Source organism: Lissotriton helveticus, chromosome 3_1 (assembly GCF_964261635.1).
Source record: "Lissotriton helveticus chromosome 3_1, aLisHel1.1, whole genome shotgun sequence".
NCBI lineage: Eukaryota > Metazoa > Chordata > Amphibia > Caudata > Salamandridae > Lissotriton > Lissotriton helveticus.
In genome coordinates, this window is record NC_136061.1 from 1,281,819,492 (window position 1) to 1,281,847,334 (window position 27,843).

A 27,843-nucleotide genomic window follows, 5' to 3' on the forward strand; every position below is an offset into this window, starting at 1 on the left:
TCCATTGAGGTGACAGCGGGATGATCCGCTGTTTACGACCACCGTGATCGCCAACAGTGATAAATGGTAGAGCCGGCAGAAGGGCCGGTGCATTGCCACCACCCCGGATGCTCCATGACAAATATGGCGGTCAACAAAAAAAAACACACAAGGCCACCAAGTGCACACATCACACTAGCTCCGTCCCCAAAACCACATAACACATCCCAATGACACACCTCCATGGCAACCTAAAAAATACAAATCCCAGGACAACCCACACAACACACCTGACAGCAATACTCCATTTTGACACACCCACTTAGCTGAGTATACAGGGGCGGTTCTTGATTTTACCCAGAGGCTGGGTGCCAAGCCCATGCAGGCCTTGTTAAATATTTATAAGGTCAAGAGCATTGCTATAGTGAAGTATGACTCTGAAATGTTGGGCTATAATAACTGCACAGAGCTACAAATTGTTGAAAATAAGTTTCTAAGAAGCCTGCTCTCCATCCCCCAATCCACATCCTCGTATATTATACATCAAGAGGTGGGTCTCGGCTATGTTTCTGATCTGATTAGAATGTCTCCCATTCTTAAATGGATCTAGATCTGGTCTAATCCTAATTTGGTGCTAAATAAAAAGATCATACGAGATTGCATTGCTCTAGATAGGGAAAGTAGAATTACATGGTTCAGACATTTGAAAAGCACGGCGGAGTGGTTAGGTCGACCAAACTTGTTTGACAGCCCAGAAAATATATGTAAAAAAGATCTTGTGTGGGCCAAGACCTCATTTCAGCGCATAGCATCATCAGAAAGAGAGGCATTGGAATTACTAAATCACACTGTCCGTGCTCACCAGCTCCTAAAAACGTCCTATTTTATGGAGCCCTACTTGAATACTGTCACCAAGTCCCAACATTGTTTTCTTTTGATGAGGTTTAGGTTGAATCATTTACATTTCTTTCTGGCTGATCCTTTTGGCTGGAACAAGATAGAAGACCTGGGTCCTTGCTCATACGACTGTTTTTAGAGGCATGATACTGCATTTTGTCTCATTCTGCTACTTTTATTTACCTATTTGCAGGCGTTATATACTTCCGGTTTTAAAAAATAAAGGTTTCTTGCAGGCGAGACCAGCTCTTGTATACCTGCAGTTGCTGAGCAATCCTTGGAAAACTTACAGTATTCCTAGCTTTTTAGTAGCAGCAGTTAGAGCAAGGAAAACAAGGAAGTAGTAACTGAAACAGGTTTATGTGTCTGGATCCTATTATATATGTTTTGCCCTATTGCAAATGAAATGTATTTATATTGTCTGTATTTTATAGTGATATTTGCATATTAGGAATTGCGGCGATGTTATATTTATGGATGATTCTATGTAATAATTCTTTTTAATCTTGTAGTGTTGACAAGTATTTTTAAAATACTTTTATGGTTTTTAATAATAACCGAATAAAGTAATTTTGACTGACTGAGTATACAACCAGCCCCTCCCTGACCAGAATCCTTTGCACTACTCCAGCCCTGAAGGAACTAAACCCTGTAGCACATTGGATATGCAAAACACCACACATCTCACCAGCACAACAAGACACACAAAAACACACCACCCGCATCACCCCCACTACCCTCAAAACTGCCCATCAAACCATTTGCACATCACACACCATGGCACCAAAGAAAATGCCCAAATTCACTGACAGTGAGTTGTCAGTCATGGCAGATGAGATAATTGGAGTAGATATATCAAAAGGGAGGGACAGAGAGCCGAGTTGTGAGGTCCTGCACACAGGCTCCCGGTTGAGGCTGAGATCTAGAGGAAGTGTGCAGTTCCTGTAAGGCTGTGTGGGAAAGACAGGTCTTTCTTTGTGATGCCCTCACACACCCCGATAGGTGTCATGATTCATCATCGGGCGGTTGCCCCTCATCAGGCCAGTGCTGCAATGCCTGATGGGCTCCCGAACCCGGGGCTCTTTGCCGGGGATCTTTTGAAGAAGAAGCCGTAAGATGTGTGCAGGTGTGGGGGCTGGGTAGTGCACAAGGGGGTGAAAATAATTAAAACAGGTATGGAGCAGTCCATCTAAATCAAATTTTAATAAAATTGGTAGCTCTGGTCTAATTAAAAACTAAGTGTATGCCCCTGTGTGGAAAATAATGTTCCTAGGGGGCAATCTATGTGTGAATGGTTCACATGTTTCGTGCCTAGGCTTGCCCCTAACGGGTCAATTGGCACTTCGTCAAGACCGGTAAAAAGAAAGGTGATAATAGTGCACAACCGCCTGGTATTCAGTATACTGACATAAATTACCAGGGGCGGTAGGAATGCCCTAGTAGACGTGTACTGGGGACTTCAGTAGACCCCTAGAACAACATCATGGACTGACGGGGATGGCCTGAGCACCTGATTGCTCCGGTGATAGGCGTTAATGGGCAACTTGCCTTCGTCCTACCCTTGCTCCAGGGCTCTGTGAGAATTAGAGTAGACCCACAATTGGTTGGTCACCTGGTCCAACAGACACCATTAGCCACCAGAGCACAAATGTGGGAAAGGATAGTCAATAAGGTCAATGCAGTAGGTACCACCCCGTGCACCAAGCAGAAAATCATGAAGCGGTGGCATGACCTGAAGAGGATAGTAAAACAAATGAACTACAAGAACCGTCAGCTGGCTCAGATGACTGTCGGAGGCCCTCCCATTCCACAAAGAACATTCACTGCATTGGAGGAGAAGGTGCTTGCCATACTGCATCCAGAGAGTCTCACAGGAATACCTGGGGGAGTGGAGGCTGGTAAGTACAAACAAATGTCTATCATTACACTGCTATGTACTGTCTTGCAAAACTACAAATCTACACCTCCTAGGCCCAATTCCATTAATCTGCACCACACACTACCCAGTACATGTCTCACAGATGTAACATTCACTCTATATGAATCACCCAAATGGTAGCCAGCAACATACCCACGGTTACATGTGTACAGGCAGCCAGCACTACAACTCCCACCAGGGCCACCTGTCCCAACCCTGAGCAGGATGTAGCACTCCCTCCCCCCCACCCAGAAGCATGTGGCAGCCATTGTACTACAATAACCATACTTACAGGTTGGTAGCCATCTTCCCAGGGAGGGGTGTGTGGAAGTAGGAGGCCTGTACTACAACTCCCACCAGGCCCCCTTGTCCCAACCTTGAGCAGGATGTAGCACTCCAACACACCCAGAAGCCTGTGGCAGCCATTGTATTGTTCACCTTCGCCTAACAGGTAGGTAGCCGTCTTCCCAGGGAGGGGTGTTTGGGGGTGGGAGGCCTGCACTACAACTCCCACCAGGCCCTCTTGTCCCAACCCTGAGGAGGATATAGCACTCTACCACACCCAGAAGCATGTGACAGCCATTGTATTACAACAACCAAACTTACAGGTAGGTATCTCTTTGTAGGGAGGGGTGTTTGGGGGTGGTAAGCTAGCACCAAAACTCCCACCAAGCCCCCTGTCCCAAAGCCCATCAGGATGGAACACTCCCCCTATCCCCAGAAGCATGTGTCAGAAAATTGTATTGCCTACCTTTACCTAACAGGTAGGTAGCCATCTTAACAGGGAGGGGTGTCTGTGGGTGGGAGGCCAGATCTACAACTCCCACCAGGTACCCTGTCCCACCCATGAGCAGTATGTAGCACTACACCCCCGCCAGAAGCATGTGGCAGCCATTGTAGTACACGAACCAAACTTACAGGTAGGTAGCCATCTTCCCTGGGTGGGTTGTCTGGGGGTGGGAGGCCTGCACTACAACTCCCAACAGGCCCCCTGAGCAACATGAAGCACTCCCCCCACCCAAAAGCATGTGGCAGCCATTGTATTACAACAACCAAACTTACAGGTAGCCATCTTCACAGGGAGGGGTGTTTGGGGGTGGGAAGCCAGTACAACAACTCCCACCAGGCCCCCTGTCCCACCCCTGAGCAGGATAGAGCACCCACCCCACCCAGAAGCATGTGGCAGCCATGGCATTGTTCACCTTCACCTAACAGGTAGGTAGACATCTTCCCAAGGAGGGGTGTTTGTGGGTGAGAAGCCAGCACCACAACTCCCACCAGGCACCCCTGTCCCATCTCTGAGCAGGATGGAGCAATCCACCACACCCAGAGAGATGTGTCAGAAAGTTCACCCCAATGTGAAAGCAGAACAGGTAAGTAGACAGTGCATGCACCCCACCGTTCCTCTAGAAAAGCATGTAGCCATATGACAACACCAGCCCTCATATCCCACAAAAATTGAAAAAGAAACAATATCAAATTACAGTGTGCAGACAGCTAAGCGTATGTAACTGTTACAGAAACAAAAGTGTGACTCACCAAATCCCACGTAGAAGAAAATCAGGGCACAAACATGCACAGCAGTGAATGCCATCTGTAAGTTCCATGGGGTCAGAGCTTGAAGGATCATATGAAGACAAGGCAAGCATGGTCCGTAGAACAAATAAATCAAAGCAGAGGACATGACAAAGGTATGCATGAGATATCTATGGCTAGTTTATGCGCAGATGTAACGCCTGCCAGGCAGAGTAATCAGCAAAGATGCTTCATATCAAGACGTAGTGCCGCTAGTTGTTAGATGACAACATGTCCTCGTAATCACAAAATCTGCACGTGGGGCATGGAATCCATTGACATGTCACACCATGGACAAGTAATGTATGGACTTCAACATCATGTCATAATGCACAGTACGGTGCAGACATACAATGTGAGAACTAGGAAATTGTGTGGTGCTTAACCTGTAAATTAGATACATCAAAGACCAAACTTGAGGGGTGCATGTCAATGACCATTTACCCTCTGTCCCACAGGTGACCAAGAACTACCTGCAGAGGATGAAAACACCAACCTGCAGAGCCAGTCTCCACCCCGGGAACATGGACTCTCTGACGATGACTCTCTGGATTTCGAGGATGCGGAGCATGAAGCCGGCCCATCTGGCATGCCAGGGCACAATAGGTCCCAGGATCCCACTGTCCTCAGCAACAACAACATCGATGCTGGCCCCTGCTGTAATGGCCTGTGCGGACTCCACCACCACCACCAGTGCTGCCTGCAACACTCTCCCTGCCCCAGAGGATGACCACCCCACCCCACCAACTGAAGAGAGCAGGGAGAGTAGGCGTGAGCGTACAGTGGTGAGGCAACAGGTCCGTGACAGCAGGGCAGGTGGGAGGGCAAGGGGGAATTAAAGCCAACCGAACACTGGGACCAAAGCCCTGGACAACATCACCAGAGTCTTTGGGGCCTATGAACGAGCCCAGGGACAAACGGGCCAGGCTCAGGAAGATTCCCTTGAGCTCCGCCTACTGCTGAGGTCCATAGACGCCCGCATGGGCCAAATCGTGGACCTCCTGGGCCAGATAGTGGCAGTTCAGAGTGACAGGCCTGCGACCCAACCAACACCTCCCCTCTGGTGGCCCACAGGATGACAATTCCACATCCTCCCCTGAGGGGGAACTCCTCAGAACCCACTAGTCCCGCAGCAGAGGCCCCCCTGTCAAACGACCAAGGGGCCGTCCTAAGAAATCCAAGGGAGGATCTTGTGGCAAAGCACCTGCCAAATGCCAGTCAAGGAGCCAACCATGATGGCACACCTCTTCACCATTGCATTGACTTTGTTGACTGTCCTTTCCCACACTGCCATGTCAATGGCATCCGTCTGTTAGACTGGGTCACCACATCAATGTGGTGACTACTCAAGTGTCTCATCTTCAACACAGACAACTCATTGATTCACTATTCACGGGTTTGTAAATATTCACTCCCTTATCACATGTACCCATTGTAAATAAACACTCAGCTCCATGTTTATCACAGGATGTACAATGTTCACCATGATTACAATGTTCCAGGAGCACAGATTGTTTGTAGACAAGGAGAGGCTGAAGGGACCAAGGAAAACACAACTGAACAATATGCATTATGCAGGCGGTGGCATTACAGCCATCACACAACACTGGTCATCAAGGTACCACAATCTGCACACATTACAATGAACAACAATACCAACATAGACATCCTGTGGCTGTGCATAACTACCCTGTCCCAGAAACATTAGCATCCAGCACAAAGCCAACAGCAGGCAGCAGTCACAAAGCTATCCTAGGCCTTTTTACCAACAACAACATCAGCAGGCAATGGCCCGTTGTACATTGTCACTCACCTTCAAGGACCTAGAGGTTGATCAGCTGTTGACGCAGGTCAAGACCTTCCTCCTCTCCACTATCCTCGCCACTGGACATGGGTTGGTTTTCAGGTGGGGGCCTCGGCGGCTCATCAGTGTCCAGGAGCAGGGGATCTCCTTGCGCAAGGCCAGGTTGTGGAGCATGCAGCATGCAACTACAATCTGACACATCTTTTTGGGCGAGAACATCAGTGCACCTCCTGTCTTGTCCAGGCAGCAAAATCATGACTTCAGGAGCCCATAACTACGCTCGACCACATTACGTGTCCTCCCATGGGCATCATTGTAGCGGACTTCACTGGGGGTCCTGGTATTCCACAGTGGGCAGAGCAACCAAGGCCAGTTGGGATATGCAGAGTCACCTAGGTGTGAGATACACAGACCAACTTTGTAATATGACTGTGGCAGAGGACAGCATGTCACACACACAGCACACTACTTGACTCTGCGTACTCACCCACAATCCATGCATGCTCCGGAAGCAGATTAGCCATCAGCTGTGGCACAATGCTGTTACGCAGGATGTACGAGTCATGGGCGAGCCAGGAAATTTGGCACATACATGTGAGAGGATCATATCCACCTGGCACACCTCTTGCACATTGATAGAATGGAAATGTTTCCTGTTCCTGTATATGTGCTCACGAGCCTGTGGTGGAACCAGGCCAACATGTGTGCAGTCAATGGCGCCAACAAGATTAGAGATGTGCCCAAAGTCATAAAAATCTGCCTTCACAGCCGCCAATTCATGTCTCCTGGGGAAACTGATGTATCTGTCCTTGTATGTCATTATAGCGGACAGGACATTATGTAGCATCATGCTGAAGATAGGTTGCGACATCCCACCTGCAATGGACACCATGCACTAGAATGAACCAGTAGCAAAGAAATTCAGGGCTGCCATCACCTTACACGTTGGTGTCAAAGCCGTCGGATATTTTCTACGAGGCCGCAGGTGAGGTTCCAACAATGCACATAGGTCGATCCAGACGGAATTTCCGTATGACGTCCTCATCCTCCATGTCTGCCAGCACTGTGAAGGGACGATGCACATTTGGTCACCTCCTAGATGGAATGAAAGGAGACAAGTCATTGCAATCCACCAGGTGATGTGTCCAACATCTTACGTTTTGACTGACACAATGCCAACGACAGGCACACCGCAGCTTACAGCACAACTTACATGTGGGTACACCCTCAGCTACACTAGTTGTACACTTGTCCACTGTTCACACAGTGAGTACCACAAAAACAATATCTGACTATGAGAATGCCCGAAGGTCTATGGCCACATCTTGCATAACCAGCACTGACAGTAGTTCATACAGCATATGTGTGGAACTGCAGCACTACTGTCTCCTAACTAGCTGCTGTACCTGCCACACCTTCTTGCATGAGTCGAGCAGGGCACACATCAACAACACAATGAGCACAGTCTGTGTGTTAACAGCAAGTATGTGCATAAGACAAGCAAAGTAGACAGTGAAATATGCACATTGGGAAGTCAGACATTCATCACTGTGAATTGCTCATCCCTATCACACATTTACATGTGCTCCCATTGGAGAGTCCATCACAATAATGATCTGTGTACATTCCCAGGAAATTCACAAGTGACATGTGAGGGAGTACATGCCAATGTTTTCAAACACATACAACAACATGGCATGTGTGGTCAGCAGTGGGAAAAATGTTACATTGGCATTGTGTGCACTATCTTGTGCCATGAATCAGGTGTCTACTGTGCACTGTTGAGAACTGGCCTTTGGCCATTGACACAGCATGATGTGTCGATAGGTGCTGTCAACGTGCTCCACCACCCAAATCACGGTCATTGTCACAATGTATGCCAGCCATATTGTGGTAGCGACCGCCTGGCCCCTGCAGTGTGTCACTGCCAATCCCCAAGCCACACTCGTGGTAGTGATACATATATATTTATAGTCAAATGGTGGTTGGCATGCTCTGCCACCCAAATCATGGTCACTGGCTCCAATGTATAGCATATGTGAAATCTTGTGACGAGGATTGCAGTTTGGGATTGAATGTTGAGGTAGTGAGTTAGTTAAACATGGGGTATATGCAAATAATGATTGTGCGAGGGTTTGTGTGTATGACAATAGGGGCTGAGATTCAAGTTCAATTCGGGGTGGAATGGAGGTCGGTTGAAAATGAATAAATGAGGGATATTTGTGATGAGAGTGGAATAATTGTAGCGATTGCAAGAGGGTGACAGGGTTATTCGGAAAGCATGTTGAGTGAGGGGAGGGTTGAAAAAACAGGTGAGTAAGAGAGGTATTGGGGAATCGGTAATGCCGGTGAATGGAAAACGTGGACGATTGAGAGGACAGGGAGGGTGAAGGTGGAAAAGCAAGAGGTTCAGTTTGCAGCGATAATGCTGTGTCAGTTAAATGGCAGGGTATAATTAGAGCTGCTTTGACAGAGGCCGACTAGCGGAGAAAAACGGACGGGTGTATTACGATGTGGAATTTGGACTAATTCAGTATGATACTGTTGGGATTGATTTTTCAAGATGCTCAATAACAATTATTGACTGATTATGTAAGATATATAACAATGATTAATAAGAGAATGATAAATGCTTTACTTGTTTTACTGTTATTTATAGTGACCCCTGAAGATGGGCTCTGGTAGAATGAAATGCATTGGGTTTTCAATACATGAGAACAACTAGAGAGGAAGGAAAGAATTACTTGTCCTATTCCCTGGATAATATGCAAATAAACAAAGTGAACAAGTCTTTTTTACAGGTTTAGGTTTGTGGTTCTTGACCCAAACACATGAAAAAAAGGGGGGGGGAGCGCAGACAGCCCACGTTTTTAGGAAACCCCTCACCCACATACCTGGTAGGTGACATGCTTCATCATCGGGACCCAGCTGGACCACCTAATGTAATCCAGCTGTGCTTCAACGCCTGTGTTACAGCGGAGCAGGTTGTTAGTGTGACAAAAGTGAAATGCTATGTGAAGTGTGATTATGTGTTAAAAATGTCTCTAGGGATTGCCCTATAAAGTCAATGGAAGGGTCCTAGGATATGGGTAAAAACAGCAACGGGATAGGCGTGAGGTATAAAATGTACCTCTGTATCCCTTTTTGGTTTTAGGTGTACTAGTTTCAGCCTTCGGGTTTGGTAAAGAGGCTTTCGTCAGGACCAAGATGTGCGGCGTAACAAAAAGGACAACCACAGTGGAGCAAGTATCAGCACACACCCTAAAGTGTGCTGTGAGTGTGGTGAGACCTTTTAACTTACAGATCCTTAGAATGGAGTACCTGGGAAGGGAAAAAGTTTGTTAGATGCAGGCACAATAATAATAAATGATCATGCATGTCTTACATTTTTTATATAGCGCTCCAATATTCTTGAAATGATGGCATCATGCATGTGACTGTGTGAAGGCATGCATGACGGTTATCGCTAAAATCACCCTGCGTGGCTACAATGTGCCCCAGTGTTGGTTTCTCATAATATAGTCCAAAAGTTGCTGGTGGACTAACTATGGCACGATGTGGCACACTGGGGGACTTATTTTGTCAAGAGCATGGTTAAAAATAAGATTAAAAAAGTTTTTTAAGTTTTCTTTGATCCAGTGATAGCGCGTGATATTAGACAGGCAGGCACCTACTGACAACAAATAACATGAAAAGCAGCCTCACTCTGACTCTATAAGGGTGTAGCCTCATGGATCCCTATGGGGAGCTTTTCCCTATTTCGACACTAAGGAAAAAAAGGTGTTTTTGGCAATTGAAATGCATCGTGGCAGTAGTGTTTAAGTGTACAGTATCGACAAAGAAGTTGTAACATGCATTGTGGCAGGAAAGTTAAAGACAAAATAAAGCGATGTTTCTTTTTAGGAAAACCTTCGACAAATCGGCAATTTAAATGTCAGCGTAGCAGTTAAATATTGTGCTACCTGTTAATGGTAGCAGTTCCATTATGGCAGGAAAGCTAAGGAAAAAACCATAGCGGCGTTACTTTTTAGGAAAAACTCCGACAACTCGGCAATTCAAATGTCAGCGTAGCAGTTAAATATCGGGCTCCCTGTAAGTGGTAGCGGTTGGGCCAAGTGATATAAATAGCATCCTGACACTAAAGTTGCCCCTACTCACATTTGTCGTAGAAAAAGGAGTCTGTTCGACCTACGCTCCTCGCAGGGTCCCGCCGGTAGCTGTGGGACGTGAATGGTTCTATAATTAGTAGGGCGGGGACGGATGTGCCATCACCGTCATGTGGGCGGAAGTGTGCATATTGCCACTAGAATGCTGACTTAGGAGTAACTATTTAACACACAAACATGCCACCCCACCTTATTTGTTAACTCTTACTAATGGACAACACATCAATCCTAATTCGATATGTTCGGTATAATTATTTACCTTTTATTTCTAATATTTTTTTAAAACAATCTTTGATTTGATGTCAGAGTAAAAACACAACACATATACTGTACAAACTTAGACTGTGTACAAACTTTAGATTTGACCATAACATTTACCAAAAAACAACGAACTTTACTACATGAAAAATACAATCACTATACACAACAAAACATATATATCCTTTTCAAATTGTTCCAAAAAGGGGCAAGTATCAACTCCTCGCCTAAATGATCATAACGATTTCAATTTTTAGGGAACAATGATAGACAAAATCACAGTTGAAAGGAGATAACCAGATAAATCAATAATAATAATTTAATAATTATCAATATTTATTGTCTCCTTTTTTGCCGACGCGTTTCGAACTCCAAACAGCTGTTATGGGTTCTCCTCAGGGCCTTGTCACTTCTGTCTGCATGTGTGTAAGGAAAAAACAACACTGTTTCAGTGTCTATTCCCATAGCCTCATATTACAAATCCGCTTGTACCATCTTTAAAAACCATGTTTACCTTAACTGTTGCCAGCCGTGATTATCCTATTATCTGGGTTCTGGGTCTTTGAAGCTGCAATCTGGGGGACATTTCAAAGAACCCATTTAGTGCCAATCTCATTCTTAGCCCTAAGATTACTTTTGGCAAAAACACTGCAGGACATACCTTTAGTATTGCTCAAGGGTCCGTGTACGGGCGTCCCTCTATGTGGCGGTGATGGTTTTGGTGTTTACGCCTAGGGGAAAGGCAACATCAATTTCACGCTACAGGGCTTAAAGGAGAGCCTAGCTAGTTCTCAGTAATTTTGTAAAGCCTTCATACCTTGTGGTGTGCACCGCAGGCTTCGGGGACGGCTTTACTCCGTTTCGAAATCTAAACAGGGGCGGTTTCCCACTGTGCGCGCCGCGCACTTGTTCGCCTTTGTTTACTAACACCGGGTCCTTGTGTGCCCCGCACACCGGTGTTCGTGTTTCTTTTCTCCAATTCGCGCACTGTCAAAAGGATAAACCAAAGGACAAATTTAGATGCCCCGGTTTGCGTGTAAAGCGCTACAAGCGTCCATGCGCCCCTCACCCTGCTCACCTTTTTTCCGAAGCCTTCGCTCAAAAATCCTTCGATCACTGTGATGGGCGGCGGCCCGAGTATCTCGTTACTTGAAGCGGTCACATGACCAATGGAATTCTGGGATCTGTAGTTTTTAGTGTTGAAACGCTGCACTCTCTAGTTCCAGCGCCACTTCGGGGATAACGCTGTGACCTATATTCACAGCGGACTAATTCATAAGTCAGTGGAGCCCCACATAATTACCCCGTCACAGTCTCGACACCTCAGAGAGGGCATTCAGCCCATTTTGTGTACTATTGAATTTCAAGATGAGGTACGCCTCTTTTTTCAAGAGTGTGTCCTCAATGTCAATCGGGCCTTTACTTCCAGATTGCATTATAGTGCATAGAACGGTCCATTTGAAATCCATTTCGCTATGGTTCAGGTCCAGAAAATGTTGGACCATTGGGGCACTTAAGACCTTTTTTCTTATTCTCGACCTGTGTTGTGTGATTCGGCTATTAACCTGTTGCGTAGTTTTTCCTATGTACATCTTTTGACAGGTGCACACAACTGCATAGACCACATTACGAGTCCTGCAGTTCGAAAAGCTGGTGTTTTTGCATTTAACTCCCCTATGTACAAATTCTGACCCTTCAATTGTGGAGTCGCACGATATGCAGTTTCCACACTTGTGGTGCCCTTCAATTGGTTTCAACCCCCATTTTGAGAGTAAGTCGCTCTTTGGCTTAGGGGTTAGTACATCCGCTCTAATAACACATTGGCCAATGCTCTTATTCTTCTTATAAGCGAACAATGGTCGTGGGAACGAGCAATCAAGTTCCTCTAACAGGTGCCAGTTTTTCAGGACCATTTGCCGCCCTTTATGGGTGTCTGGTCCGAAGGTCGTGACACAGACCAACCTGTCCATATCTTGTTTTGTCTTTCTTTCAAGTAGACACTCCCGGGGCGTGTAGTGTGCCCTCTTTTTGGAGTGGCTTAGCAGTTTCTTAGGATACCCACGATGTTTCATCTCTTCGCAGAACCTGGTTGCATGTTTTTCATACTCATTTATCTCAGAGCAATTTCTTCTTATGCGAAGCAGCTGCCCATAGGGCAGATTATCTTTCAAGCTTCTGGGGTGTGCGCTCCGGTGATGGAGAATCGTGTTTTTATCCGTTTTCTTTCGGAAAAGCGAAGAACCCAAATGCCCATCAGTGCATTTTATCTCGATGTCTAGAAATGTCATGCTCTCATTACTGGACTCCAGTGAGAACTTGATGTCTCGATGTCTCTGATTAATCCAAAGGTGAAAGTCCATCAACTCGGCATGGCTCCCCTGCCACAGGAGCCACACGTCGTCGATGTACCTCACCCATTGTTTGATCTGTTTACTGTAAGGATTGTTGGAATAGATGAATTTGTTCTCATATTCCGCCATATACAGTATGGCCATCTCCGGCGCATAGGGACAGCCCATGGCCGTACCCTTGATCTGCATATAAAATTTATCATTGAACCTGAAATAGTTCTTCTTTAATGTTATTTCAGCTAGTTGCAAGATAAACGAGGTGGGGACTTGATGAGGCCTAGCCCTCTTATCAAGGTAAAGCTCTAACACCTCCAGTGCCTCATCTTGAGGAATTTGGGTGTACAAGGACGTAACGTCCATTGTCACCATCAATTCCGTTACTGGATCAAATTGCGTTCCCTCAACTTTTAGAAGAAAGTCAGTGGTATCTTTCAGATATGATTTAACATCACTGACAAAAGGTTTTAAAAAGAAGTCTATATATTTTGAAAGTGACTCCAAACAAGACTCACACCCGGAGACGATTGGTCGTCCTGGGGGCTCCTCCGGATTCTTGTGAATCTTGGGTAGAAAATATAGGATGGGCGTTCTTGGAAATTTCTTTATCAGGAATTCACTTTCTTTACGTCCCACAAATCCATCCTCTGCACCATTTTTTATGATCACACTAATTTGTCCCTGAATGGCCCGGGTTGGGTCTTCAGGAAGTTCCCTGTACCACTCGGCATTGTTAACCTGTGTTGCCCCTTCAGCAAGATATTTTTCTTTGGACCAAATCACTACTGCTCCACCCTTGTCAGCAGGTTTGATAACGACCGAAGGGTCATCTTTCAAATTTCTAATAGCTGTACGTTGGCCTTTCGTGATGTTCTGTTTAACATATTTCTTCTCTTTCTCTAGTTTGTTGATAGATGCGAGCATGATTTGTTCGAATGCCACAACCTGCTTAGGAATATTTTGGTAGGGGATGAAGGTGGACTTGTTCCTCAGGCCTGTCACTTCTACATTCGGGACTGGTGGTTTATCTGCAAAAAAAGCTCGTAGGCGAATTTTTCTGCAAAAGGCAATAGTGTCCAACTTAAGTCTGGTGAAATCAGTGTGCTGGCTGGGAACAAATTTCAAGCCAAGATTGAGGACAGATTCCTCATCTCTAGTGAGTATCTTCGAGGAAAGATTTACTACTGAGGATGGTGTGGGTTCTATGACTTGTAAAAGTTTCTGCGGGTGCGCATTTCCCACTGGGGTTTGAACCGAGTTTTTGGCTGCTGGCCTTTTTCTAAAAAAGGCCCCTTCTTATTTTGATTGTTCCCTCTATCCTCTGTTCCTGATGAGTTCGAGGAGGAGGATGTGTCAGAGAAAGTTTTAAATCGATTTCTCGACCGTCCCTGGAAATTATATAAGGCTCCACGTGACTCTGACTGGGTATAATAATCCTCCTTGAGGAATGGGTAGGCCTTTTCTAGAGTGAAAGCTTTTGAGTCCCTCTCGTATTGCGCAGATTTAGAGTTAATGGTGATATCTTTGAACGTTAGGATGTCTTTTTCGATTTTCTCAAGCAGTGTTTTTGCGTCGGTAACCGCTGGGCTTGCCTGGAGGCTCTTTGTGAGATCCTCAATCTCTTCTAGTTCTTTGGCACACAATCTCTGGGCTGTTTCAATGGTATGGACCATAAGGTCCCGGCTGCACTTTGTATTGATACAGCTAAAACCCTTTTTATACTCACTGTCCTCCGTGAATATAACAGGGACATTTTTCACCTGAAGTCCCCATGGGATGGTGCCACCCCTAAGGTGTTTCAGGAGAAAATGTCCATGAAGTTCCGTGCGGATCTGTTTTTTCTTGAGTCTAATGAGTTTGTCCGACTCGTTCTGTTGTTGAGCGGAGGTGCTCAGGGTTATATTGCCAAAAGCGGATGAGGCTATGAGATTCTGGATATGTGATTCTGAAAAAGACAAAGTATCTTTCTCCGACATTCCCTCGGAAGAACCAAAAGGTCCCTCCGCGTTTCTTAAGATAGGTAGTTAGGGCGCAATTTCCAGTGCCCGTGTTCTACTCTCGCGAGTATGCACCCGCCCTCAATTTTTTAGTATGAAGGAGTTAGGCCCATAAAACTGTGGGGATGGCTGGACCTTGTAAATACGTATTTAACACACAAACATGCCACCCCACCTTATTTGTTAACTCTTACTAATGGACAACACATAAATCCTAATTCGATATGTTCGGTATAATTATTTACCTTTTATTTCTAATATTTTTTTAAAACAATCTTTGATTTGATGTCAGAGTAAAAACACAACACATATACTGTACAAACTTAGACTGTGTACAAACTTTAGATTTGACCATAACATTTACCAAAAAACAACGAACTTTACTACATGAAAAATACAATCACTATACACAACAAAACATATATATCCTTTTCAAATTGTTCCAAAAAGGGGCAAGTATCAACTCCTCGCCTAAATGATCATAACGATTTCAATTTTTAGGGAACAATGATAGACAAAATCACAGTTGAAAGGAGATAACCAGATAAATCAATAATAATAATTTAATAATTATCAATATTTATTGTCTCCTTTTTTGCCGACGCGTTTCGAACTCCATACAGCTGTTATGGGTTCTCCTCAGGGCCTTGTCACTTCTGTCTGCATGTGTGTAAGGAAAAAACAACACTGTTTCAGTGTCTATTCCCATAGCCTCATATTACAAATCCGCTTGTACCATCTTTAAAAACCATGTTTACCTTAACTGTTGCCAGCCGTGATTATCCTATTATCTGGGTTCTGGGTCTTTGAAGCTGCAATCTGGGGGACATTTCAAAGAACCCATTTAGTGCCAATCTCATTCTTAGCCCTAAGATTACTTTTGGCAAAAACACTGCAGGACATACCTTTAGTATTGCTCAAGGGTCCGTGTACGGGCGTCCCTCTATGTGGCGGTGATGGTTTTGGTGTTTACGCCTATGGGAAAGGCAACATCAATTTCACGCTACAGGGCTTAAAGGAGAGCCTAGCTAGTTCTCAGTAATTTTGTAAAGCCTTCATACCTTGTGGTGTGCACCGCAGGCTTCGGGGACGGCTTTACTCCGTTTCGCATAAGAAGAAATTGCTCTGAGATAAATGAGTATGAAAAACATGCAACCAGGTTCTGCGAAGAGATGAAACATCGTGGGTATCCTAAGAAACTGCTAAGCCACTCCAAAAAGAGGGCACACTACACGCCCCGGGAGTGTCTACTTGAAAGAAAGACAAAACAAGATATGGACAGGTTGGTCTGTGTCACGACCTTCGGACCAGACACCCATAAAGTACGGCAAATGGTCCTGAAAAACTGGCACCTGTTAGAGGAACTTGATTGCTCGTTCCCACGACCATTGTTCGCTTATAAGAAGAATAAGAGCATTGGCCAATGTGTTATTAGAGCGGATGTACTAACCCCTAAGCCAAAGAGCGACTTACTCTCAAAATGGGGGTTGAAACCAATTGAAGGGCACCACAAGTGTGGAAACTGCATATCGTGCGACTCCACAATTGAAGGGTCAGAATTTGTACATAGGGGAGTTAAATGCAAAAACACCAGCTTTTCGAACTGCAGGACTCGTAATGTGGTCTATGCAGTTGTGTGCACCTGTCAAAAGATGTACATAGGAAAAACTACGCAACAGGTTAATAGCCGAATCACACAACACAGGTCGAGAATAAGAAAAAAGGTCTTAAGTGCCCCAATGGTCCAACATTTTCTGGACCTGAACCATAGCGAAATGGATTTCAAATGGACCGTTCTATGCACTATAATGCAATCTGGAAGTAAAGGCCCGATTGACATTGAGGACACACTCTTGAAAAAAGAGGCGTACCTCATCTTGAAATTCAATAGTACACAAAATGGGCTGAATGCCCTCTCTGAGGTGTCGAGACTGTGACGGGGTAATTATGTGGGGCTCCACTGACTTATGAATTGGTCCGCTGTGAATATAGGTCACAGCGTTATCCCCGAAGTGGCGCTGGAACTAGAGAGTGCAGCGTTTCAACACTAAAAACTACAGATCCCAGAATTCCATTGGTCATGTGACCGCTTCAAGTAACGAGATACTCGGGCCGCCGCCCATCACAGTGATCGAAGGATTTTTGAGCGAAGGCTTCGGAAAAAAGGTGAGCAGGGTGAGGGGCGCATGGACGCTTGTAGCGCTTTACACGCAAACCGGGGCATCTAAATTTGTCCTTTGGTTTATCCTTTTGACAGTGCGCGAATTGGAGAAAAGAAACACGAACACCGGTGTGCGGGGCACACAAGGACCCGGTGTTAGTAAACAAAGGCGAACAAGTGCGCGGCGCGCACAGTGGGAAACCGCCCCTGTTTAGATTTCGAAACGGAGTAAAGCCGTCCCCGAAGCCTGCGGTGCACACCACAAGGTATGAAGGCTTTACAAAATTACTGAGAACTAGCTAGGCTCTCCTTTAAGCCCTGTAGCGTGAAATTGATGTTGCCTTTCCCCTAGGCGTAAACACCAAAACCATCACCGCCACATAGAGGGACGCCCGTACACGGACCCTTGAGCAATACTAAAGGTATGTCCTGCAGTGTTTTTGCCAAAAGTAATCTTAGGGCTAAGAATGAGATTGGCACTAAATGGGTTCTTTGAAATGTCCCCCAGATTGCAGCTTCAAAGACCCAGAACCCAGATAATAGGATAATCACGGCTGGCAACAGTTAAGGTAAACATGGTTTTTAAAGATGGTACAAGCGGATTTGTAATATGAGGCTATGGGAATAGACACTGAAACAGTGTTGTTTTTTCCTTACACACATGCAGACAGAAGTGACAAGGCCCTGAGGAGAACCCATAACAGCTGTATGGAGTTCGAAACGCGTCGGCAAAAAAGGAGACAATAAATATTGATAATTATTAAATTATTATTATTGATTTATCTGGTTATCTCCTTTCAACTGTGATTTTGTCTATCATTGTTCCCTAAAAATTTAAATCGTTATGATCATTTAGGCGAGGAGTTGATACTTGCCCCTTTTTGGAACAATTTGAAAAGGATATATATGTTTTGTTGTGTATAGTGATTGTATTTTTCATGTAGTAAAGTTTGTTGTTTTTTGGTAAATGTTATGGTCAAATCTAAAGTTTGTACACAGTCTAAGTTTGTACAGTATATGTGTTGTGTTTTTACTCTGACATCAAATCAAAGATTGTTTTAAAAAAATATTAGAAATAAAAGGTAAATAATTATACCGAACATATCGAATTAGGATTGATGTGTTGTCCATTAGTAAGAGTTAACAAATAAGGTGGGGTGGCATGTTTGTGTGTTAAATACGTATTTACAAGGTCCAGCCATCCCCACAGTTTTATGGGCCTAACTCCTTCATACTAAAAAAAAAAAAAAAAAAAAAAAAGACTTAGGAGTAACTAGCGGCGCATGTGCATTGGTGCCTCCATATCTAATGCGCATAGGGGTGGGATAATATGCATGTGTGGCGGTGATACATCGTGCATCTAGAGTGCTAACCTTGCTCTTGATTGACGCGCATGCGTGTAGCAGTGTATTTTGTTTGCTGTAAATAAACATTAGCGATGACACTGCCCCCTAAAAAAGTATATTAAAGGTAGGGACAATTATTATGTGAAAAAGTCCCTATTTTGCAAAAAAATAGATAAGACTTACAACTGGAGGCACAGTGGTCACTCATTAGGTTTAGTAATACATGGCTCCTAATACACTGCAGTTCCATAAGATATCCAGTGTTTTAGGAAAGTGGTATTTGTGGTATGTGAGTTAATAATCTATGTTAGTATTTTTAGGATGTGGTTGTTTGGAGATGGTATGTTCTTTCAGTGTACTTAGGGTTAGCATAAACCCACCTCCGGGTTGTCAGCCTGTGTTATCATATGTACTGTGGCAGCGGGATGTGTGGGTGTTACTGTTTTTGGTGTAAGAAATTCCGTGGCACATTATCATTGAGTCCGTTTAGATGAGTGCCCAGTCTGTACACCCAACGTTGTTCTTTCTCCAGCAGTTGGTTTTGCTAGTTACCTCTCTGAGGGTCTTGTTGCTCAATTACTACCCAGGTAATTTGGCATATGTCCAGCCCTGAGTAAATGATCAGTTAGTTTGGTAGTATTTCATTTACAACGGATGTTGCTCCGATGTTCGCATATTCTGGTTTTGATTTTACGGCTAGTCATGCCAACATACCTCAGTTTGCACGGGCATGTGATCAAATAAATTACGTTGGCAGAATTGCAGTTTGTGTGTCTTCCAATATGCCATGTTCTGTCTTGTTCCAGGTGTAAGGTTTTTGTACAACCGGTTAAGTGGCAAACGCTGCAGTTTCCACATGGGAAATGACCGGTGACATTTGGTAAGCCCCTCAGAGAGGTAACTTGCAAAACCAACTGCTGGAGAAAGAACAACGTTGGGTGTACACAGACTGGGCACACATGTAAACGGACTCAATGATAATGTGTCATGGAATTCCTTACACCAAAAACAGTAACACCCACACATCCTACTGCCACAGTACAATGATAACACAGGCTGACAACCCGGAGGTGGGTTTATGCTAACCCTAAGTACACTGAAAGAACATACCATCTCCAAACATCCACATCCTCAAAATACTAACATAGATTATTTACTCACATACCACAAATACCACTTTACTAAAACACTGGATATCTTATGGAACTGCAGTGTATTAGGAGCCATGAATTACTAAACCTATTGAGTGACCACTGTGCCTCCAGTTGTAAGTCTTATCTATTTTTCTGCAAAATGGGGACTTTTTCACATAATAATTGTCCCTACCTTTAATATACTTTTTAGGGGGCACTGTCATCGCTTATGTTTATTTACAGCAAACAAAATACACTGCTACACGCATACGCTCCAATCAAAAACAAGGTTAGCACTCTAGATGCACGATGTATCACTGCCACACATGCGTATTATCCCACCCCTTTACGCATTAGATATGGAGGCTAAAATGCACATGCGCCGCTAATTACTCCTAAGTCAGCATTCTAGTGGCAATATGCACACTTCCGCCCACGTGATGGTGATGGCACATCCGTCCCCGCCCTACTAATTACAGAACTATTCACGTCCCACAGCTACCGGCGGGACACTGCGAAGAGCGTAGGTCGAACAGACTCATTTTTCCACGAAAAATGTGAGTACGGGCAACTTTAGTGTCAGGATGCTATTTATATCACTTGGCCCAACCGCTGCCACTAACAAGGAGCCCGATATTTAACTGCTACACTGACATTTCAATTGCCGAGTTGTCGGAGTTTTTCCTAAAAAGTAACACCACTATGGTTTTTTCCTTACCTTTCCTGCCAAAATGGAACTGCTACCATTAACAGGTAGCACGATATTTAACTGCTACGTTGACATTTAAATTGCCGATTTGTCGGAGGTTTTCCTAAAAAGCAACATTGCTTTATTTTGTCTTTAACTTTCCTGCCACAATGCAAGTTACAACTTCTTTGTCGATACTGTACACTTAAACACTACTGCCACGATGACATTTCAATTGCCAAAAACACCTTTTTTCCCTTAGGGTCGAAATAGGGAAAAGCTCTCCGTAGGGATCCATGATGCTACACCGTCATAGAGTCAGAGTGAGGCTGCTTTTCATGTTATTTGTTGTCAGTAGGTGCTTGCCTGTCTAATATCACGCATTATCACTGGATCAAAAAAAACTTTTAAAACTTTTTAAATCTTATTTTTAACCATGCTCTTGACAAAATAAGTCACCCAATGTGCCATATCGCACCATAGTTAGTCCACCAGCACCTTTTGTACTTTATTATGAGTAACCAACACTGGGGCACATTGTAGCCACACAGGGCGATTTTAGCGATAACCGTCATGCATGCCTTCACACAGTCACATGCATGATGCCATCATTTCAAGAATATTGGAGCACTATATAAAAAATGTAAGACATGCATGATCATTTATTCTTAATGTGCCTGCATCTAACAAACTTTTTCCCTTCCCAGGTACTCCATTCTAAGGATCTGTAAGTTAAAAGGTCCCACCACACTCACAACACACTTTAGGGTATGTGCTGATACTTGCACCACTGTGGCTGTCCTTTTTGTTACGCCACACACCTTGGTCCTGACGAAAGCCTCTTTACCAAACCCGAAGGCTGAAACTAGTAGACCTAAAACCAAAGAGGGATACAGAGGTACATTTTATACCTCACGCCTATCCCATTGCTGTTTTTTACCCATGTCCTAGGACCCTTCCATTAAAACTTTTAAAAGGGCAATCCCTAGAGACATTTTGAACACATAATCACACTTCACAGAGCACTTCACTTTTGTCACACTAACAACCTGCTTCGCTGTAACACAGGCGTTGAAGCACAGCTGGATTACATTAGGTGGTCCAGCTGGGCCCTGATGATGAAGCATGCCACCTACCAGGTAGGTGGGTGAGGGTTTTCCTAAAAACAACGTGGGTTGTTTGTGCTCCCCCCTCCACCCCCTTTTTTTTCAAGTGTTTGGGCCAAGAACAACAAACATAAACCCGTAACAAAAGACTTGTCCATTTGGGTTTTCAATAAACACTGCCTTGGACGAATCATGCATCAGTTCGTGTTTTTGTAAGAGGTCTGGAGGCGCACAACTTAAACATGGGAAGCTATGGAAACGGCATGATATTCCTGCATGTGGATTGAACAGGAGTTGAGAAAAAAAAGTGGAATTAAAATATGGAGTACATTGATTACTTTCGAGTACATTGGTTGAATACATAATTAGGGTTGTACATGTGCAATCAAGCAGTGCGACTGGAGGTGGCGCGTATGCTGCTCCACATCTTGTTATATCCAATGTATAACTGTCATATCGCGGTAGCGACCGCCTGGCCCCTGCGGTGGGTCACCTCCAAAGCCACACTCGCTGTAGTGTTACATATATATGTATTCATGGTCAAATGGCAGTTGGCATGCTCCGCCACCCAAATCACTGTCACTGGCTCCTATGTATAGCAGCCATATCACAGTAGCGACCGCCTTCTCCCTGCGATGTCTCACCGCCAATGCTCAAGACCTTACAGCCAATGGGAACCACAATCGCGGTAGCCTAATGCAATTTTGAAAATCGCGATAGGCATGCTCCGCCACAGCGGAGCCGGTCATTGGATGCAATTGAAAGATGCACGATCACGGTAGAGACCGCCTGGCCCCTGCGGTGTGCCACAGCCAACGCCCAAGCCCTTCCAGCCAATGGGAACCCCAATCGCGGTAGCCTAATGACATTTTGAAAATTGCGGTAGGCATGCTCCGCCACCGCGGAGCCGGTCATTGGATACATTTGAAAAAAGCAGACCAGGAACACCAATTGCAGCAGCTTAGAACCACTGAAACTACCCCAGGGGGCTATATATGTGTGGGAGAGAGCCTCACATTTCTACTGCTTCCAGACCCTGCTGCCTGAAACTAGGCTTGGGCGAAGCTCGTGGAGTTTCACTCCGCGGATTTCAGATGAGTTGATGCTGCACAGTGTGGTGAGAGGAGCGGACTGCTCAGGTAAGCATTGAGGCGGCTATCTGGGGGCGGTGGCTGGCACACGAGCAGGCGAGACATGCAGGACAATGTTTGTATACCAATGCCCCGCACTCTAAAATGGCACCTGCGGATGACATAATGCATCCTGATAACTCTGGACCATCTCAACAACCAGTCCCTCGCAAGGGAATCCTTTCCTATGCTGCGTCCCCCCCTCTGACTCTACTCAATGGAATCCTGTGCTCTGTGTTCTTCTTCTGGATTCTTGACTTTGGTGACTTTTGTGCTTCCCACTTTTTTTTTTAGATGGTCTCCGTCTATACCCACGACCTGGACCCGCCATTTTGTCTGACCTTTGTTCCTTCCTTCTTCCCTCAGGACTCCTCGTGATGTCCCATGTTCGTTTTTCTCTTTTTGCTGGACGGCCTTAAATATATATATATGTATATGTAAATATGTATTATATAATTGTCCAAGCCTAATTGCTGTTCAAATGTAATCCTGTGTGAATTTACTATTTGTATATATAGAACTCTAACCACTAGTATTTGTAGTAGACTTTCGTACTTACTACCATTCTTATGTGATTTTAGAGTTTATCTGTTTGTATCTCTTCCTTGAGTGAGTTTCAACTTGTACATGTGCAATTTTTTCCTGGTTTTATATTTTCCTTGAGTGACTTTACACCATGTACATTTGCAAAAATAATTCTGTTTGTATCTCTTATGTAACTCATGTAATCCAAAGTCCTTATGTAACGCAACTGGTTCTTTTGTAAAGCGCTCTGACACCTTCGGGTAATGTTCACGCTATATAAAATCGCAACTGGTTCTTTTGTAAAGCGCTCTGACACCTTCGGGTAATGGTCGCGCTATATAAAATCGCATTAAATAAACACCACTTGAGAACAGAAGGTAGGAGTAACAGTGTAACACCGATGACTCGAGGCACCAAAGGAACAGCCACCAGCGAGATAGATCGGGGAGTTAATATACATGCTGCATTTTGACTATGATATACATACTACAGACAGAGACGTATATCAACAAGCAAGCGACTGGAACAAATCTGGACCGCAGATTTCCGTTACCGGGGGTTGATACAATCAGGCCACCACGTAAAATCAAAAAGTCGCACTGTACAAATGGAGAACATGATTTAGCTGGCATTAACTGTCGAGGCTACAGCTGCAACAAATTAAACCGAAGGCAAATATTTGGCGTGTTAATATGACAAGTGTCAGATAAGCACCTTACAACACGCACATAAGTGTCGCGATCATCTTACCTAGATGGAAAACACTACATTTTCAGCTTCGGCATGTGCACAGGGCCTGCCGATACTTATTTGCTTCTAGTTAAGCGTGGGGAGGGGCAGAGTGGTGGTTTCAGCTCAGATTCAATGAACAAACCTACCTAAAGGCAAGCTTGGTAATCGCTACATGTAGGAGATTTGCAAGACCTGAGTCCCTCTCCCCGACTCCCTACCGTCCTCATGCGCCCTTTGACCCCAACTCTTCTGCCTCCAGCCTCACCGAATGCTCACTATTCAGGATTCATACTGGACACGTCAGGCCCTTCCCACTCCCCGTCTGCACAGTTCTGATGCCGTGTGAAGCTGGGGCTGATTGACACATGCTTCCTCTAGATTCGACTTACCTCACACACAGGATCCATAAATACATTAAATGGTCCATTTTTTTGAGAATCCTAACAGCTGGCGTGGTATGCGAGGGAAGGCCCAAAATAAAACTAAGGAGAAGCGAGTGAGCCTGTCAGATTCACAAACAACATGTTTGGATCGCATTACCTCCATGGGCGTTTTTTTGTTGTTGTTTATATGTTTATTGATAGTTTGACCAACTTCGTAATTAACGGCAGTAAATACATTCGTTATATTAAGTATTACAACTGAAATGTGTCCCCTAAATCCGCTGAAGAGAACTTTGTTGCATGCATTATATATAGATCGCCAACTGCTCTGCATTATGTGTATATTGGTCTTTGCAACAGTTAGAACAGTTACTTATTATACATATCTGAACAACAATCCAGAAAACAAATTAAGGTGTGAAAGGGACAATCGTGTGACTGCTGAAAGCAAAATATTAGTGTAGTACTTCAAGTGTGGTACAGGGAGGATGAGGCCGATTACTCAAGGTTATTACATTGTTTAGTCATTGCTGTATAGGGGAGGTGTATGGGGTGGGGGCGGACAGGGCCAGGGTCGTTTGTGATCAGTTTCGCATATACGCTCAGGAGGACGCTCTTTCGTGTCTGGATTCCACCACCTCCAGATGGGAAACATCCTTTACAACGCAACTTTTACCACGCAGTGCCTTTACGACGCAACTTTTACAACGCAAACCATTACAACGCATTGCGCTGGGGGGCGGTCTAGGATAGGGAATAGGTTTAATGTACTATCCAACACCTTCCCTACTATCCACGGGGACTGGAGTTGGAATAGTAAATTAAACAATTCACTATCCAGCGCCCCAAAGCACTATGCTTGTAAAGGCATGGGTTGTAAAAACCGCGTTGTAAAGGCATGCGATGTAAAAGCATGCGTTGTAATGTCATACATCCCCTCCAGATATCTCTGCCAGTTTGGGAGTGAGATGGGGCTGGTCGGCCTGTCCCTACAACAGGTGCTGCTTCTTGTTCCGTCATAATGCTAGCGCGTGGGTCGGATACCCATAATTCAATGGGTGGGGACATCGCCGGTTTCCAGCACATAGCCAAAATCAAAGCCAAATCGAGGAAATTATTGGTGACTTTGTGCGCAGCTGAACAGGAGGTTATCCCTAAGAGGTAATGAAGGCCTTCTATGTGTGGTGTAATGCCTACCGCTTCAGAGAGTATTATAAAGTCAGCAGGGGGCATGCCTATACTATGTGAATAAAATTGGCCTCTGCTTCATGGCAGAGTCGGCAGGAGTACTGCGACCCCTGATACATACGCAAGAATCTATGGATCTATGGGGTGTTAGATACGTATGGTGGAGGTAATTAAACTGGTATATTTCAATCAATCAAACAGGGAATTTTGAAGCGCGCTACTCACCCGTGAAGGTCTCAAGGCGCTTGGGAGGGGGGGTGAAGCTCTGAGTCTCTTCCTGAAGGTGTGCAGGGTTGGGGAGCGTCTGACATTGATCGGGAGCTCTTTTCAGGTCTTTGCCGCAATGTAAGCCTAACGTTCATGTAATACATTTTGGGACGACTTAGCATTGTGTCCAATATTTTTCTGTAAGTGTAGTGGATAGTGCATCATCCCAATAGGCGCGGAGAGTAGCGAGGGACATGCTTCTATCTGCTCATAGAGAATTATATGCGGTACAAAAGGGGGTGGTGATGGACGGAGCATCTGAATCAATCAAACACTCACACCCAGTCAAAAGATCTGGGTTTAATCCATCACCGTTCTTTAGCCCACTCTGCCACCCCAATTCAGACATGGCTATATGCAAATCAGTCTGACCCTGTGCCTTATGGGAACAGTCCAGCCCGAACTGCCAAGCCATGTCTTCCCTGGACCGGAAACAAGCTTCCGAGGACCGGTTTCTGGCATTCCAGCCGTCTTCAGCCCGGCTTGCTTGAATCCAGTGGCATAGAGAATTATATAGCAGTGTGATAGCACAGTGATCAGCCCCATGTGTAAGCATGACCTTGAGGAGTCTGGAAATGTCTGTTTCATCGTGTGTTCTATGGCAGACCATGTGAAATGTAGGGTTTGCGCAGCATAGAGAAGGAAAGATCCTGGTGGGATACCATAATCATCCCCCAGAGTCTCAAACATGCAGAGGATTTTGTCTGAGAAGTGGTCTTCCCATGTTGTGAGGCCCGAATTGACCCAGTCAGCAGTCTCCAGCCTGCAGCCAAAGTCTATACAAGTCAGTATCACCCAAAGGGCAAATTAAGAGTGTATGGGGGCAGGGGTGCTTTTTGACTAGATGAGTATTCCAACAGTTTATACCGGTGGTACTTTATAAGTGGGGGGTGTTCTGACGTCGACAATCGTGGTCCTGTGCGAACATGTCCACAACCCTCATCCATCGTATCAACAGTGATATTACTCTTTCAGAAAGCAGCCGCCACAGGTGTGATGTATGCATATCCACAGCTCAACCAAACCTGAGAACTGCATCCTATATCAGGTCCTCAGCCATCTGAGGTGTAACAAGTGAGCCTCCACCTAACAGTTCAGCAACTTGTAAGGCAGTTACTTCCAGGGAGTCATCAAGTCAGTTCTATGTTCCTGATCCTGAGGGGGAGGAGGCCACCATTCGCTGCCCCACATCTTCCACCGCCTGGGCCCTTTCTTTAGCTGCTTCTTCTTTACTTGGACTGTGTTGGTGGTGTCTGTGATGAGGTTTATGCTGCCTTTGTATTTTCTATATAAGAGAGGGTGTCTCTCCTGACCCCACAGGGAGATGAGATGCCTCTGAGCTCCAGCCAGGACCGGGCATTCTCTAGTGTCATCCAAAAGGAAGTAGTGCCGTCATGTATTATCTGGAGCATGACAGGAAACTGCAAAGTATATTTGATGCCATGGTTACAGAGGCATTTCTTTACTGTCATGAAGGAGACCTATGTGTTGAACTTCTAAAGTGTAATCAGGGTAAATATGCATTTGTGGATTCTCAACAGACCAGGGGCCCCTTGCTCGTTTCACCTATAGAATATGATACCTGTCCGTGTAATTTAAAAGGCGGACAAGCACTGGCTGTGGACCATCTCCCAGAGGGGGAGGTCTCACATGCACCCTGTGGGCCCATTGAACAGAGAAAAAAGAAGATTGTTTACCCTGCAGAATCATGTTCATGATACAGTGCCATGTTTGAGCCCTCTGCCTGTTCTAGGGGGCCAACGATCCTCACCTTGTTCCATCTCAATCTGCCCTCTTGATCATCTACTCTCCCCCAGAGATAATCTATCTCCACCTGCATTGCCCAGATGCTCTAGTCAGAGTCTGCCACCGGGGTCTCAGTGCATCTAGTGTTGATTCTGTGTTCTCAAATCGGTCTTTCAATTTCTTGTGATCCTCACACAGGAGAACCACATCTACACATAAGGTGTCTAGTTTTAGGTTCAAGGGTGAATTTAATGTCCAGCACAGCTGTCAAAATTTAAACAAATAGGTGGGAATGATTGGATAACATGGCTGCAAGGGACAAACCCACAGCATCAGTAGTAATCGTAGTCTCCTCACTCCCCTGGGCGCCTACCATTGTCGCCAGGGTCTTAGCGGTCTTCGGACGCAACATTGTACGTGTGCTGCATGGCCAGGTACCGACACACCTCAGTATAACAGGTTATGCAGGCTTGAACAAAGCACCAAACTGAATCGG